The sequence below is a fragment of the Vicugna pacos genome, chromosome 11, assembly GCF_048564905.1.
Source record: "Vicugna pacos chromosome 11, VicPac4, whole genome shotgun sequence".
In the NCBI taxonomy this organism is placed as follows: Eukaryota; Metazoa; Chordata; class Mammalia; order Artiodactyla; family Camelidae; genus Vicugna; species Vicugna pacos.
Window position 1 is genome coordinate 21,998,780 of NC_132997.1, and position 17,382 is coordinate 22,016,161.

A 17,382-nucleotide genomic window follows, 5' to 3' on the forward strand; every position below is an offset into this window, starting at 1 on the left:
AGAAATGAATTAACACTTTTAGGTGAGAGAAGGGTCTGTTTCTTAGACCCTTTAAAATCCTTACCTTTTAGCTGTACACATTTCTAGATGAAATAAGATTTGAAGCAAAAGTCCAACAAATGGAACTGATTAAATAAACTCTAAAATAGTTAATCAACTGAGTTTTTATTTTATTTATTTTTTAAATGGAGGTACTGAGGATTGAACCGAGGACCTTTTGCATGCTAAGCATGTGCTCTACTACTGAGCTATTATCCCCCCAACTGAATTTTTAAACATCACATAGTGGAAAATTCTTTAGCAACATGCTGTAAAATACTTAAATATATGTAAAGATGAAAAATAAAATTCAAAACAGTATAATGTTAATTTGCTTAGAAATACAATATGTATTAAAATATCATTTAAAATAAATGTATATAGTGAGAAAGCAAGAGTGAGAATACATACATTCAAAAAATTAAGAATTAAACCAAAAAATATGGATTTGATGGTTGGCCTTACAGGCGATTTTTACTTGCTTTCCACAGTTCCAAATTTTTCAGATTCCACCTAATTAGATGTACTATGGTCAAGAAAATAAAGTGAAATCCAAACTTTTAAAGGCCCCAGGTAGCCCCTTCCTCACCCCTTCTGCCATTACCCTAACTCTACACCCTCATTATTTTGTGCCTGATTTGTGTTAACATAGTTCAATCTTATTTCTCGTTTCTCTCTGTGCCCCAAAGCTGGAGGTGCTTTCTAAAGGAAATAATCACATCCCGAGTCTCAGTGGTCTCTTAGGCACTGGAGAAATGCAAAATTTAAAAAAAAAGATTCCTGTCATCAAAAATATAGAGGACATAGGTTAGAATTAAGCTGAGTCTGTAACGGAGAAGTGCTAACATCAGTAGCTTGAACTGAGTTCCCCAGGCGGAGGAGGGGGGCTTGGAGGGAGCCCTCCTGGAGTCCAGGGTCCCGAATACCTGCTCAGGGCCAGCCTGAAAATCCATATATATTGGATATTTTATCTCTAGTTTTCTACATACCAAGGTAATAAAAACAACTTACTGGCCTTATTTTTAAGTGGTGAAAATTCAACAGTATATATTTATATAAATTCAATATATTTAAATTAGTATTTAATATATTTAAATTACTGTTTAAATAGATTAAATTTATATAAATATATAAATACACTTATATTGGTATGTTTAAACTAGCATATATTAGTATACATTATATATGTGTTAGTTTTATATATTTTAATATAGCTTTATATATTATATATATTAGTATATATATGTATAAATTACACATATATTTAAATTAGCAATTCATAAAACAAAACAAGTTCAACTATATGAATAATAGTTTTTTTAATTTACTTTTTTCTTATATAAAATTAAGAGCTAAAAAATGCCAATGTCAGTATTAACTAAAACCACTCACTATGGGTTAAAGCAGAAGGGAAAACAAAATTTACAAATGGAAAGTTTTGACAAATAAGCGTATGTGAACACACTCAGAGTAAATTACCTGAGGGCGAGAAGGCCTTCTATACCCAGGGCTTTACATCTTGGGATGTCTGCCAAAGCCTTAGACAGAAGCAGAATGGGGACAGCACACCAATGTCAACTTGTCATCCTCTGAATAAACTTAAACAGGAAACTACTTGAAGGAAAAAGTTTTAAGGAATCACTGTTGCCCATAAGCACATGAAGAGATGCTCAACATCATCAGACATCACACGGGGAAATGCAAATCAAACCCGTAAGGATGTAACTGCACAGCCACTAGGGCGGCGCTAATCCAAAGGACAGATAGTAACCACTGTTAACAAGGACGTGGAGCAACTAAACTCATCCACTGCTGGTGGGAATGCAAAATGGGGCAGATAGTGTGGAAAACAGGCAGCTCCTCTAAAAGCTAAACAGAGTTACAATACAAGCCAGTAATTCCACTCCTAGGTATATAACTAGGAGAAGTCAAAGATTACGTTCATACAAAAACTTGTTCTGTGAATATTCAAAGGAGTTATTCATAACAGTTAAAGCAGTAACAATCCAAACATCTACCAACCGATGAGTGGATAAATAGAATGTGAAGTATTTCTGCAGTGGAATATTATTCAGCCACAAAAGGGAATGAAATATGAATACATGTTACAGCACGGATGAATCTTAAACACATTATACTATGTGAAACAAGCCAGACATAAAACAAAGGGCCACATATTACATGACTCCTTTTATATGAAATGTTTTGAATATGCAAATATGCAAATTCTTTTATATGAAAAATTTAGAATACAGACAAAGCAAATTAGCTGACAGCAGCTGGGGACATGGAGAATGAGATGTGACTGTTTATGGGCACAGAGTTTCCTTCTCCAGATGATGAAAATACTCTGGAATTAGTGATGATGGGTGTACAACTTTGTAGTTATACTAAAAACCACTGAACTGAACAATTTAAAAGAATACATATTGTGGTATGTGAATTATACCTCAAAAAGGCTGTTGGAAAAAAATCAACATTATTTCAATTTCATTCCTTTTAGTAAGATAAATATTCTATTATATTGTAGAGATTCTGATAACCATGCAGCTATATATATATATATATATATATATATATATATATATATATATATGTATATATAATTTATTTATTATAAAGTTAAGGTAAAAGATACCATTTTTTACTGTTGGCAGCCATTCTTTTGTTGCAGGTGTTTAAAAAAAAACAGGATAAAAAATATCAAGGGCAACTGGCCACTGGTATCTGCAAACCATAATATTAGATCTTTCTCATAGGCTATTTCTTCCCTACCCTGGATTTAATCACTATAATTAAACTATTTTGAGATAACAAAGGGATGATGATTTATTGTGCATTCTCTGCTGATGTGTGATACCTTAAAGACCTTCACACCATGTAGTTAATGAACATCTGACTGCTTCCTCAGATCATCACTGTAGAATGACTTTTAGGAAATCCTTGGGAGCTCCTGGAAGGGTATTACCTGCATTTTATATTTCCCAAAGTGCCTAGCACAACACTGGATATGCTTAAGATATTCACTTGAAATTGTTGACTGAAAATCAAACTACAAAGTAAAAAGTGTAAGTAGACGTCTCACTTGCCCTCCCTTCTGGTGGCCTAACACCTCACTCATGACACGAGGAACGTGGTAACAGCCAAGCTTCCATTTCACAGTCTTCACTTGGACCAGAGTCTACCAGGTACCCGGCACTGCCACAGACACCAGGCCCCCTGCCTCTAAGGGGTGCTGACCACTATCCTTTTTTTTTCAGGTTCCACATATAAATGGTGTCATATGGTATTTTTGTTTCTCTCTCTGGCTTACTTCACTTAGACTGACAATCTCCATGTTCATCCATGTTGCTGCACATGGCATTATTTTATTTTTTTCACTGAGTATTATTCCATTGTATAAATATACCATGGCTTCTTTATCCAGTCATCTGTCGATGGACATGTAGGTTGTTTCCATGTTTTGGCTACTGTACATAGTGTTCCTATGAACGTTGGGGTGCATGTATCTTTTCAAATTAGTACCTTTGGTTTTTTGGAATATAACCAGGAATGGAATTGCTGGGTCATAGGGTAGTTCTATTTTTAGCTTTTTGAGAAACCTGCATACTGATTTCCACAGTATCTGTACCAATTTACATTACCACCAACAGTGTACAAGGGTTCCCTTTTTTCCACGTCCTGGCCAACATTTGCTGAGTTTTTTTTTTTTTTCTGGTAATAGCCATTCTGACAGGTGTGAGGTGGTATCTCATTGTAGTTTTGACTTGCATTTCCCTGATTATCAGCAAAGTTTAGCAACTTTTCACGTGCCTGTTGACCACTTGCATTTCCTCTTTGTAAAAAATGTCTGTTCAGGTTCTGCCTATTTTTTAATCAGGTTGTTTTGTTTAATGTTGAGTTGTTGTGCTGATCATATATTTTGGATATTAACCCCTTATCTGTCATATCACTTGCAAATATTTTCTCCTGAAGGGAACTTCTTGAGGAGTATTGCTAACAGGTTGTGGGATTGACTAAATAGGCTTTCCCCAAAGTGATCATTTTGGTGAAACAACTAGTTTAGATGTCTGATCTGTTTCCTAGAGAACTGATGGAACAGATCACTGATTTATGTTCACTAATAATAGCAATTACATTTATTCAGCCCTTCCTAGTGACTAACTCTGCACTGAGCAGGTTTATGTACATTTTACAGTTCATTCTTTATCACAGTCCTGTGATTTATGCATTATGCCCATTTTACAGATGTGTCAACAGACACTGTGGGAGGTGAGCACTAGCTTAAGGCCTCACTGGTAATAAGTGGCAAAGCCAAGAATGGAGCACAGGTCTGACTGATCCCGGAGCTCCTGCCCATCATGTTGCACAGGACTGTTTGTTACTGCATGGTCCCTGATCTAGACAACAATGAGGATGAAAGCATCTGACATGTAGAACTTTTCAATGTATTTTAATTCCTGTTTATTGAGTTCCTTCTATGTGCCAGGCACTGTGCTAAGTACATAGTACAGAGTGAGTCTTACAAAGATGAATGAAACATGCTCTCTGTCCTCAAGGACCAAGGAAGGGACACATTGCCAATGGCTGCACCATGAATTTCACTAAAGCAGTGGTTTTCAAACCACAGTGCCTCTCATGGTCCCTGGGAATATGTTTTAGAAGAGTCACTTGCCTCTTCACTAGGGACCTGGTTCTGAAGGTCTGAGTTGTACCCAGTCAAATGACATCATTGACAAGACCCCTCATAGAAGACCCCAGGTGATCCTGATACAGGTGATCCCTGGGACACATTTTGAGAAACACTGGATTGGGTTAGTGTACTGAGATGAGCACAGGATATTGTCACAGCAGTTCAGAGGAAGAACAAATAGAACAAGATGTAGGACCAGGAAGGAGTTTTCAAGATGCATCTTGAATGACAGATGGTCCTTTATGCTGAGGGGTCTCATCTGATTCTCCCAAGGACCTGAGGAGGCAAGTAGGACATGAGTTGTGCTTTCCCTCTTTCTCATGTTCTGGATGTGATTATCCCCATTATGAAAGGGGAAAACTGAGGCTCTGAGAGGCAGAATTGAAAATAAAAGGCTTTCCATCTAGACACAGCCTTTATGCTCTCTCACTGCCCCTCTGGTGACCATGTGGTGATGCTCACCCCTGGAGGATGGGTAGCCCCAAGCCAGTCTCAGGGCAAGTTACAGGTTGCATCAGAATCAACCATCACCACCTTAGGTTTTCATTTTGGGCTTATGATTTGACAACAGAGGCCTCATAGTACAGACAGCCTGTCTTCCCCTACCCATTTTTAATTTTTCTAGACTTCATTTTATGATTTATTGCTGCTCTGGGGGCTTAAAAGCCAATCCTTTTACAGTTTCATCTTTCCTTTCCTTATGTTTGTTGCAAATAACAATGAAATGTTTAGCTACCGCAGTGCAAAATAAATCAAGGCTGTTCCATATTCACAGGCTCGTAGTGGCACCCGGATTGCCCCTGGATGAGATTAACTTTGTGCACATGTCACTCTTGTGTGGGTAATTTCTCCACCTCTACTCCATCTCTCCCCCTACTGTCTTGGTGGGGGGATGTTGTGATCCCCCATTGATTGACCACCCTGCAAGTGAACGCTGGCATGCGATGTGTGTAACTCACTGGGACTCACACACTCTGTGTTTATGAAAATAAATAATAATTTGCTATCATTATTTATTGCCATCACTATCTGATTCTATCTGTGTCATGGGGCTTCAGTGATGGGATTAAAACGCAATCCACAGGAACCTTGGGCACAACCCTCAGCAAAAAGCTTCTGTGTTTTGACATGTTTCACCTTTTGGGGGTGACAGCTGTGGATGTCCCTGGCCTGTTCTTTGGCTGATCTTTGCGAGACAGTGTTAGCTGTGTTCAGGGTGAGGCAAAGGAACTACTTCAGCTGGAATAAGAGTAAGAACACAGACACTTATTGAGCATGTACTGTGTTCCAGGGATGCTCTAAATACTGGCTGATTTAATCTTTGAGATAACCCTATCCTGTAGGGACTGAAATAAACCTTGTTTTCCAAAGCCAGGGATGTTAAACAACCTGTCTGAGGGTCAGACACAAGCATGCAGTAGTGCTTGGACTGGAATTCATGTCTTAAGGATTCCAAAATCCATACTGCTATCCTGCCTCTTCTACTAAATGTAATGCTTAATATATTTATCTGAATATTCAGCATAAACTAAAATATAAGTAAACAGGGACTAGAGAGGAAATTGTGACGGAGATAGTAGAAGATTCTGGAACCTTGGGCACAGGCGAGTTTTTTGTTTTCTTTTGGAGGAAGATGGAGCTGAAAGGATGCATGGAACTAGATCATGGTTTACCAAACTTCCTGGATGATCATCGGAATCTGGGGCTTTTTTTTTTTTTTGAAGTATAGTCAATTTACAATGTTATGTTAATTTCTGGTGTATAGTAGTGATTCATTTATACATATATGTATATTCTTTTTCATATTCTTCCTTTTCATTATAGGCTATTACAAGGTACTGAATATTGTTCCCTGTGCTATACAGTAGGACCTTGTCATTTATCTCTTTTGTATATAATAGACAGTATCTTAAATCGTCCCCAGCTAACTGACTCAGAATCTGCTGGAGAAGGGCTGAGGGATCTACCCATGTTTCTCAGCTATATCCCGGCCAGCTCTGAAGACCAGCTGGGCTTGAGGACATTGGCATAAAGACCTGTAAGTTCCCCTCTGAAGAGGAGGTTCCCTGATTTGATTTTGTGAGTTCCTCATTTGCCTGCTTCCTTCCTTCTACCTCAAAGTTCTATACGGAATAATCTGAGGGCAACAGTATTATCACAACATTTTATATTTGAATGAGTGATTGGGTTTGGAGTGTGCCTCTGCAAACCAAGTAGGTTTAGGTTGGGTGTGAGTGGCTCTGCCCTTTATGACTCAAGTTCTTTCCCCCTCTTACTCCTGGTCACATCAGGGGGCAGCCCACCTAACAGCCAGCATGCTGTGGCAGTAACAGGAATGCAGATGTTAGTGAAATGTAAACTGGGTGCCCAGCCTTCTGCTCGGCACATTCAAGTGCCATCTTGTTGCAGCCTGATAGCAGTCCTATGGGGTGAGTACTGTTTTTATCCCCAATTTACAGATGAGGACATTCAATTCAGGAAGCTGAAGTTACTTGCCCAAGGGCTACAGCTACTAAGGGACAGTTTTTTTTTTAACCAGTTTCGGTCAGACTCCAGAGTCTGTGAGCTTAATACCACGCCCCAGAGTCTCCAGGAAAGGGCTCAAGCAGTGACCCATCTTACCCATCATATGTAAAATGGAAATCATGGTACATACTTCCCACAAAGGCTGTGTGAATAAGATAGAACAGCCTTATGCCTTGCGATCAGCACATGTTCTTTCACATCTTGTCTTTCACCTAGACACCAGGAGTTTCAGGAAAATCTGATAAATATACTGAAAATCAAAGCAGTATTATGTTTGGGGACCAGCAATCCTTCCTGCTTTTCCCTCAATGTGTGTTTGCCCTGGCTCTTCAAAGCTGCCTTGGAGTCAGAGCATATTCACTGGCAATAAAATATTTTCTTTCATCTCAAAGCTTCCTTTGTTATGCTGTGCTTACCATATGGTAATTAGATCCGAGAAAAATGTAAATAGAAGCAGAATCCTAAATCTGGCTTGAGATCAAGCTCTGTTGTCTCTTGCTCCCAACGCCTTTGGAAGGCATCTATGGCTTATGACATATGGTAGGAACTCGTAAATGACACTCAGTGACAGTGGGAAGCTGAGAAGTCCACTAGCACCAGAAGAAGAAGAGGGTCATGTTAGAGAAGGAAATCTGGATGTTTCCATGGCTCCGGGGCATTCTATCTTGAGGCCGCAGTCAGGAGGCTCAGGATTCTAGACTCTGACCCACCTTCTTTTCCTAACTTTGGTCAGTAAATGGTCTGAATTTCAGAGATGTGAGAAGGTTGTCCCGGCCAGGGCAGGCTGGTAACCTTCACCAGCCTTGGTGTCATTGTGTGAAACCTAATTCACACGAACCCAGGCGGATTTTTCTCAAAAGAGAAATTATTAGCATGATTTTCTCCACCTTTTTCTTTAAAGAGCTCTCGGTATACTTTCAGTAGATGGAAAAACCAGGCATAATTGGATGATTCAAGGGGAAAAGTTATCTCTATTTTCAGAATCCTTCAGATGGAATTATCTGAGCTATGAATGTCATGGGAAAGACGTTGTCCCCAGACCAGGTCCTGGCTCTGGATAATATGAGCTCACCATTGCAAGAGTGATGGGTGTGAGTTCCAGCCCTTGAAATTACTTGTGCATGTGTATGCATGTGCAGGTGTGCACGTGGCATGAAATACCAAGAAGTGCTTTGCTCAGGAAACCTGAGAATGTTACCACAGCCTGCAGCTGATCTATAGTATCTGTTTTTCAATTAGACTTATTTAACTAGAGAGCAGAACTGTGGATCTAGGTCCCTGCTGCTACCAAGTTATGAGAAGAACTCGCTTGAAATCGCAAGAGGAATTCCAGGGCCTCTGCTCATTATATACAAGATTCTTGCAGAAAATCATTAACACAAATGGATTTGGAAAAAGGTTAAGTAGAAAACACAATCACTTTGATTTTAGGACATTGCAAACCAGGCTTCAACTGATGCATTGATTTTTAAATATCTGTCCTTACCAGAGAAAAAGATTTTAAGTATTTTCTTAGAGATTAGTGTATAGAAGAACATACTTTCTTTTCTTTGGTGCATAAAAATAAGAAATTGGTTGGAGGAAAATATTTTATAAGGGTAGTTTTACGTTAAAGGAGATTGTTATCAACTGGAGAAATGTTTAATTCTCTGGTGTCCTTAGAATGACTGAGCCATGAGGAAAGTATTTCTACATGAAAGGTGTTAGATGTGTATAGGTTTGAGTGGAGATGAGTGGATCACACTCATAATTTGTTGATACAATGAGATGATTGAGCTCCTGTTCTTTACCAGAAAAACATGTTAAAAGCAGTGGTGAAGAACAAACACACACATACGTGCTCTCAAATGTTTCTTGCTCAAGAATATATGGGAAATCCTAGCTTAATCGTATTTCAACAAATATATTTACTTTGGGGTTTCTTGGACTTCTCATGAACTAGTATATGATACCAAAGTCCAAGAAAGTTGCATGACATGCAGAAAGAAAAATACCATATGATATTACTCATAGGTGGAATTTAAAAAAAAAAAGAAGACAAATGAACTTAAATATAAAACAGAAACAGATTCACTGGCATAGAATACAAACTTGTGGTTGCCAGTGGGAGAGGAGTGGGAAGGGATAGACTGGAAGTTCAAGAGTTGTAGATACTGACAGGTATATATAGAATAGATAAACAAGTTTATACTGTATAGCACAGGGAAATATATTCTAGATCTTGTAGTAGCTCATGGTGAAAAAGAATATGAAAGTTAATATACATATATATGCATCTATGACTGAAAAATGGTGCTGAACACCAGAAATTGACACATTGTAAACTGCCTATAACTCAATAAAAAAAATTTTAAATAATGTAAAGCAAAAATAAAAAAGGTGAGAGACGGAAGCAGGACACTGTAGATACATTTTCGTTCTTTTTAGGATGTGTTAGACCTTATATGACTATAAGTTTAAAGCAAACAAATAGAATAATGAATTAATATATTTGAAAAATATGGTCACCACAAATCCAAAGCATACAATAGACTCACAAAAACCAAACATACCAGGATAATGAAAAAGAAAATTATCAAACCACAAAAAGAAAAAGAAAGAAACAAAGAAGAAATACCAAATCAGCTGCAAAACTAAGTTCAAAATGTCAAGAAACAGCTATCTATCAATAATTACCATCAATGTCAATGGACCAAATGCACTCCAATCAAAAGACATATTGCGGCAGGTTAGATAACAAAATAAGAGCTTACAGTATGCTGCATAGAAAAGACCCACTTTAGAGTCAAGGACACACAAAGATTGACAATGAGAGGATAGAAAATGATATTTCTTGCAAATGGAAATGACGAGAAAGCAGGAGTAGCAATACTGATTTCAGACAAAATAGAGTTTGAAACAAAGGCCATAAAGAAAGATAAAGTAGGAAACATTATAATGATTAAAGGAGCAATAAAGATGAGAATATTACACTCTCTAACATATACTCACCTGATATAGAAACACCTAAATACATAAAGCAAATACTAACAGCCATAAAAAATACATTGATGGAAACACAATCACAGTAGGAGACTTTAACACCCCATTAACATCATTGGACAGATCTTCTAAGACAGAAAATCAATAAGGCAAAGGAGATGCTAAATGACACAATAAAACAGCTGGACTTGGCTGATAATTTTAGATATTACATCCCCTCAAAAGAGAATATATATTCTTTTCAAGGGTGCATGGAACATTCTCTTGGATAGACCACATACTCAGGCACAAAACTTCCCTCAACAAATGTAAGGGGACAGACATTATTTCAAATATCTTTTCTGACCATGGTATCATGAAATTAGAAATCAATGACAGAAAAACAAATGAGAAAAAAATGACTGTATGGAGACTAAACAACATGCTACTAAAATACCAATGAGTCAAAGATGAAATCAAGGAAGAAACTTTAAAAAATACTTTGAAACACAACCACACAAAATCTATGGGATGCAGCAAAAGCAGTCCTAAGAGGGCACTTCCTCAAAAAACAAAAACAATCTCAAGTAAATGCCTAACCTACCATCTAAATGAGCAAGAAAAGGAAGAACAAACAAAACCTAAAGTCAGCAAATGGACAGAATTAATAAAAATCAGGAAGGAAATAAATAAAATAGAGTTTAAAAGAACAATGGAAAACATCAATCAATCCAAAAGCTGATTTTATGAAAGAGTAAATTAAAAAAAATCAACAAATCACTGGACAGTCTTACCCAGAAAAGAATAGAGGAGAAATAATTAAACAAAATTTTAAAAATGGAGAAATTACAACCAACACAAGAGAAAGAAAGAGTGAAAGAGAGAAAGAGAAAGAGAGAGAGAGAAAGAAAGAAAGAAAGAAAGAAAGAAAGAAAGAAAGAAAGAAAGAAAGAAAGAAAGAAAGAAAGAAAGAAAGAGGGAGGGAGGGAGGAAGGAAGGAAGGAAGGAAGGAAGATACTATGGACAACTATATGGCAACAAATTTTACTACCTAGAAGAAATGGACAAGTTTCTATAAACAGACAGCTCACCAAAACTGAATCAAGAGGAACAGACCAATCACTAGATGTGAAATAGAATCAACAGTGAAAACTTTCAGCAAACAAAAGTCTAGGACTAGATGGCTTCACTGGGAATATTATCAAACATACAAAGAAGAATGTATACCAACCTTTCTCAAACTCTTTCCAAATACTGAAGAGGCCGGAATACTCCAAAACTCCTTCTGTGAACTCACCATCACCCTGATACAAAACCCAGACAAAGATACTACCAAGAAAGAAAATTACAAGCCAGTATCATTGATGGACAGAGATACAAAAAGCTTCAAAAAAAATTAGCAAACAGAGTCCAACAGCACAGAGGAAAGATCACACAGTAAGGTCAAGGTGGTTTCATCCCAGGGACACAATGATGGTTCAACATACAAAATCAACGTGGTACACTACATCAGCAAGACAGGACAAAAATCACACGATTATCTCAATAGATGCAGTAAAAGCATTTGATAAAATTCAGCATCTATACATGATAAAAGCTCTTATCAACATGAGTACTGATGGAATATAACTTAAAAGAATAAAATCTAATTATGACAAACCCACTGCCAACATACTACTCAATGGTGAAAAACTGAAAGCCTTCCAGTAAAATCTGGAGCATGACAAGGATGCCCATTCTCACCACTTCTATTCAACATAGTATTGGATGTCCTGGCCACAGTAATCAGGCAAGAAAAAGAAATAAAAGGGATCTAATCTGAAAGAGAAGAGCTCAAATTATCACTATATAAGGATGCCATGATACTGTACACAGAAAATCATAAAGGCTTCATACAAAAATTATTAAAGCTAATAAAACAATTCAGCAAGGTAACATGATACAGGATTAACACACACAGAGCGGAAGCGCGAGCGGGAGGGGGCCGCGGTCGCAGTTTCCCCGCCGCCGCCGCCAGGGCTCGCCCGGGGCCCTCTGAGCCCGCGCCTCGCGGCTCCCGAGCCCCCCGCGGCGGCCGTGCTCCCGGCCTCTAAGGGTCGCCGCGTTCCGGCTGCGCGCGCGGGCTGGGGGCGGCCCGGGAGCGGCTGCCCAGGCTCCGCGCTTCCCTCATCGCCGCGGCCGGCGCTGGGCCGAGAGGATGCGCGGCGCCAGGCTCTGGAGCATGGAGGGGGTTCTGTACAAGTGGACCATCTCACAGGTTGGCAGCCTGGTTGGTTTGTTTTAGATGGAATCCTGTCCTGCTATGATTCACCAGGTGATGTTTGCAAAGGGAGCAAAGGAAGTACGAAGATGGCAGTTTGTGAAATTCAAATCCATTCAGCAGACAACACAGGAATGGAATTCATCATTCTCGGAGAGCAGCATCTCTATATCAAGGCAGTAAATGCAGCTGAAAGACAAAGGTGGCTGCTTGCTCTGGGAAGCTCCAAAGCCTGTTTGACTGATACTAGGACTGAAAAAGAAAAATAAATGAGTGAAACCAGTGAATCTCTGAAAACCAAAATGTCTGAACTTCACCTCTCCTGTGACTTCCTAATGCAAGTTCATACAATCCAAGAATTTGTTCACCATGATGAGAATTGTTCATCTCCCAGCATAGAGAATATGAATGAAGCCTCTTCTCTACTTAGTGCCACATGTAATACATTCATCACAACGCTTGAGGAATGTGTGAAGATAGCAAACGCCAAGTTTAAACCTGAGATGTTTCAGCTGTCTTATCAGGATCCCTTAGTTTCTCTTCTGTCACTTTCTCCTGTTCAAATGATGAAGCGTTCTGTCAGCCACCTTGGTTTTTGCAGTTCAGAGAGGAGTGGCCACTCTATAAAACAACCAGTGTCTACACTTCACCGACTCTCCCAGTGACACTGAAGAACCTACCCAGATACAGACTCTTGTAATGATGTTCCTCTTGAAGACCCAGATAGACCTGTTCACTGTTCAGGAAATACACTTAAAGGAGATTTGGCATCAGCAACCATTCCTGAAGAAAACAGACTTATGGCCAGAAAAAAAAAAATCTGAATCGGAAGATCCTCTTCCATCCTCATCCTGAGGAAACAGAAGTGTCCAACTTCCTCTAGGTATTGCTAGGCAAAAGCTGCTGTAATTAAACTATGTTATGGGGAGCAGTATTTCCCTTAGGATTTCTCAGGACTTAATGCAATATTGTAAAACAAACAAACAAAACAACCCACATACCTCTGAAGTGTATTTTATCTTTATATAGTTTATTTGCAAGAGTATTTTCCTAATAACTTCACAGTATGAATGTGCATCTTTTTTTTTAAAAAAACAAATGATGGTGTAACATTTTGACATCCATAAGGACAAATGTAGATGTTTTTCTAAAAAACTGTGAGGGACTGACAGTTTAGTCAGTGTGTATTGTAGCTTATAACATGAAATCTTATAAACCTAAGGTTTCAGTTTGACAGAAGTGTGATATACGTAACATGTGCCATGGACCAAATGGTCACTTTACCCCAGCTGAAAATGAGTTTTGGTCTCAGCTTGATGATGATTGTATTATATTCCTTTAAGCAAAAAGGAAACAGTTAATATTCAAAATATTTTTATCCCAAATATCATGACATTGAGGATTTTTTAAAAACCAGACTGCATTGTCTTTCATATATGAAGTTGACACTACTGATTTATCAATACCAAATGTTGGGCTAAAATATTTAATTTTTATTTACTTATTTTTCTGTTGCATCAAAAAGATGATTGCTTCCTAACTTTTACGACCTGTCAAATTTAAGATATGTATACATTGCTATTTATATTGTTCTAGAAAAGAGGTTAATGTTCTAGTGACCTTGCTCACTTCTGCCAGAGGACTAAATGACTTGCAATGGAAAAAAAAAAAGATTAACATAGAGAAATCAGTTGCATTTGTTTACACTAACAATAAAATATCAGAAAAAAGGTAAAGAAACAAATCCCCTTTAAAATCACATCCAATAAAATACAATACTTAGGAATAATCTGACCAAGGAGATGAAAGATTTACACATGGAGAGCTACAAAACATTGATTAAAGAAATTAAAGATGACTTTAAAAATAAAAAGATATCCCATGCTCTTGAATTGGAAAACTTAATATTGTTAAAATGACCCTACAAAGCAATCTACAGATTTAATGCCAACTGTATTAATCTACCCAGGACATTTTTCACAGAACTGGAACAAATAATCCTCAAATTTAATTCTAATCACAAAAGGACTAGAATTGTCAAAGAAATACTGAAGAAAAAGAAGAAACCTGGATGAATAAACCTCCCAGACTTCAGACAATACTACAGAGGTACAGTAATCAAAACTGTAGTATTGGCACAGAAGCAGACATATGGATCAATGGAACTGAATAGACATCCCAGAAATAAAGCCACAAACCTTCAATCAATTAATCTTTGACAAAGGAGACAAGAATATCCAATGGAGAAAAGACCATCTCTTCAGCAGTGGTGTTGTGAAAACTGGACAGTGACATGTATATTAATTTAGAACATTCCTTCACACCATACACAAAAATAAAATCAAAATGGCTTAAAGACTAAAACATAAGGCAAGACATGATAAACCTCCTTGAAGAAGACATAGGTAAAACAGTTTCTGACATAAATCTTAGCAGTGTTCTCCAAGGGCAATCTACCAGGCAATAGAAATAAAAGCAAAAAACCCACAAATGGGACCTAATTAATCTTATATGCTTTTGCACAGGAAAGGAAACCATAAGCATAACAAAAAGGCAACCTATGCAATGGGAGAAAATATTTGCAAATGATGGCCTAACTTCCAGAATATATAAACAGCACATACAGCTGAATAACAGAAAAACAAGCAACCCTTATCAAAAATGGACCAGAGACCTAAAGAAGCAATTTTACAATGAAAACAGCCAAATGGCCAGTAGGCAAAGGAAAAATGTTTAATATCCCTAATTATTAGAGAAATGAAAATCATAACTACAATGAAGTATCACCTCACACCAGTCAGAATGGTCATCATTTAAAAGTCCACAAATAGGGGGTGGAGGGTAGGAAGGGATAGATGGGATTTCAAAATGTAGAATAGATAAACAAGATTATACTGTATAGCACAGGGAAATACACACAAGATCTTATGGTAACTCACAGAGAAAAAAATGTGACAATGAATATATATATGTTCATATATAACTGAAAAATTGTGCCCGACACTGGAATTTGAACAACATTTTAAAATGATTATAAATCAATGAAAAATGCTAAAAAAAAAAGTCCACAAATGATAAATGCCAAATTAGGTGTAAAGAAAAATGGAATGCTCCTACACTGTTGATGGGAATGTAGTTTGGTGTAACCATTATAGAAAACAATGTTGATATTCTACAAAAAACTAAAAATAGACTTAACCATATGATCCGGCAATCCCACTCCTGGACGTATTTCTGAAGGGGATTTTATTTTGAAAAGATACATGCACCCCAATGTTCACAGCAGCAGAATTTACAATAGCCAAGACATTGAAATGACCTAAATGTCCATTGACAGGTGACTGGATAAAGAAGTTGTGGTATATTTATACATTGGAATAGTACTCAGCCGTAAAAAGAATATAATACTGTCATTTGCAGCACCATGGATGGGCCTGGAGATTGTCATTTGAAATGAAGTAATCCAAAAAGACAAAGAAAAATACCACTCATATGTGACATCTAAAGAAAAAAATAAGGACACAAATGAACATATTCACAAAACAGAAGCAATTTCAGAGACAGACAACAGTACTTTATGGTTACCAGGAGGCAAAGAAGGTGGAAAGAGACAAAGTGGAATCCAAATTTTTAGACACTACTATATATAAAATGGATGAACAGTGAGTTTCTTCCTTATAGCACAGGGCACTATATTCTATGTCTTGTAGAAACCTATAATGAAAAACAATATGAAATCAACAACAACCACACACACACACACACAAAACTCCATACCTAATAGGATAATTCAACTATTAAAGGCCAAGTTGATATTTATACATGAATATAATAACCATATAGCAGAATTTAGAACAAGAATACTACTATCACAATAGTTGCAGGAAAAGAATAGGACAACATTCAACATCTAATCATAGTGTAACCCTATACACTGGGAACAGATGGGAACTTCCATAGTTTGATTTTTTAAAAAAAAAGAAAGAAAAGAAAGAAAGAGAAAGTCTGCAGCTAATAACGGCACAGTTAATGGTTAAAAATCTTCCTACCCTTTAAGATCCAGAACTGGATAAGGATTCTTTTCTTTCCAGGCTCATGCAGGGGTCCTTGGGTTAGGGTCAGGGAGAGAGAAGGGGACTGATTAAAGGGATGCCTGGAGTGACTTTGGCTGGGAAAGGGCAGGGAGGCGGCCAATCACAGGCACTGCTGACTCTCAGGCAGCACACAGGGGGCACACATGACGTCCGATAAGACGCAGCCAATCAGAATCCTCCCCTGGGGCCTAAACTGAAAGTGAAGTCAGGTCAGAGGCTGACACCGGTCACCTGGAGCCGCCATGGAAAATCCTGGGCCCAGGACGCTCCCGCAGAAGGAAGAGCTGTTACCAACATGATGTCCCTGTCTCCCGGCATCCTGCTGGGATCCTCCCACCTGGTCCTGCTTCGGGTGAGTTACCTCTCAGAAGATCTTTTAGCCTCCTGGACCTGCTTGTTCGCACTGTCTTCTCACTAAATTGTTCGGTCTTTGTGATAGTCTGACATTGATTGGAAGATGTATTTTTACATTTTCTGTTACCGGGAGTTGGGAGGCCCATGAGTCCAGGGCTCGGCAGCTTTGGGCGCCTGCTGACCTGGGTCGGCGTGCTTCCCAGTGGCAGCTGCGCAGGGAGGCTGAGGCCGGGTCCCCGCTGACCCAGAGCACAGCGCACAGCAACCCGGGCTGGACCGAGCCTGGCTGGGGAGACCACGCGGCCCCCTGGGTTCCAGGGCCCACCTGAGGCATCCAAGGTCAGTGTGCTTTTTGCACGTTTCCTTCAAGAGGTTTCATACTTTCAGTTGTTACGTTTAAGTCGCTAATCCATTTTCGGCTGATTGTTGTGTATGGTTTAAATAGGATTCAACTT

The 17,382-nt window shown here is 38.3% G+C and overlaps 1 pseudogene; it reads left to right on the forward strand.

The window, feature by feature from the left end:
* Positions 1 to 12,440: 12,440 nt before the first annotated feature.
* Positions 12,441 to 13,334, forward strand: LOC116279029 (pleckstrin homology domain-containing family A member 3 pseudogene; annotated as a pseudogene).
* The last annotated feature ends 4,048 nt before the right edge of the window (positions 13,335 to 17,382 follow it).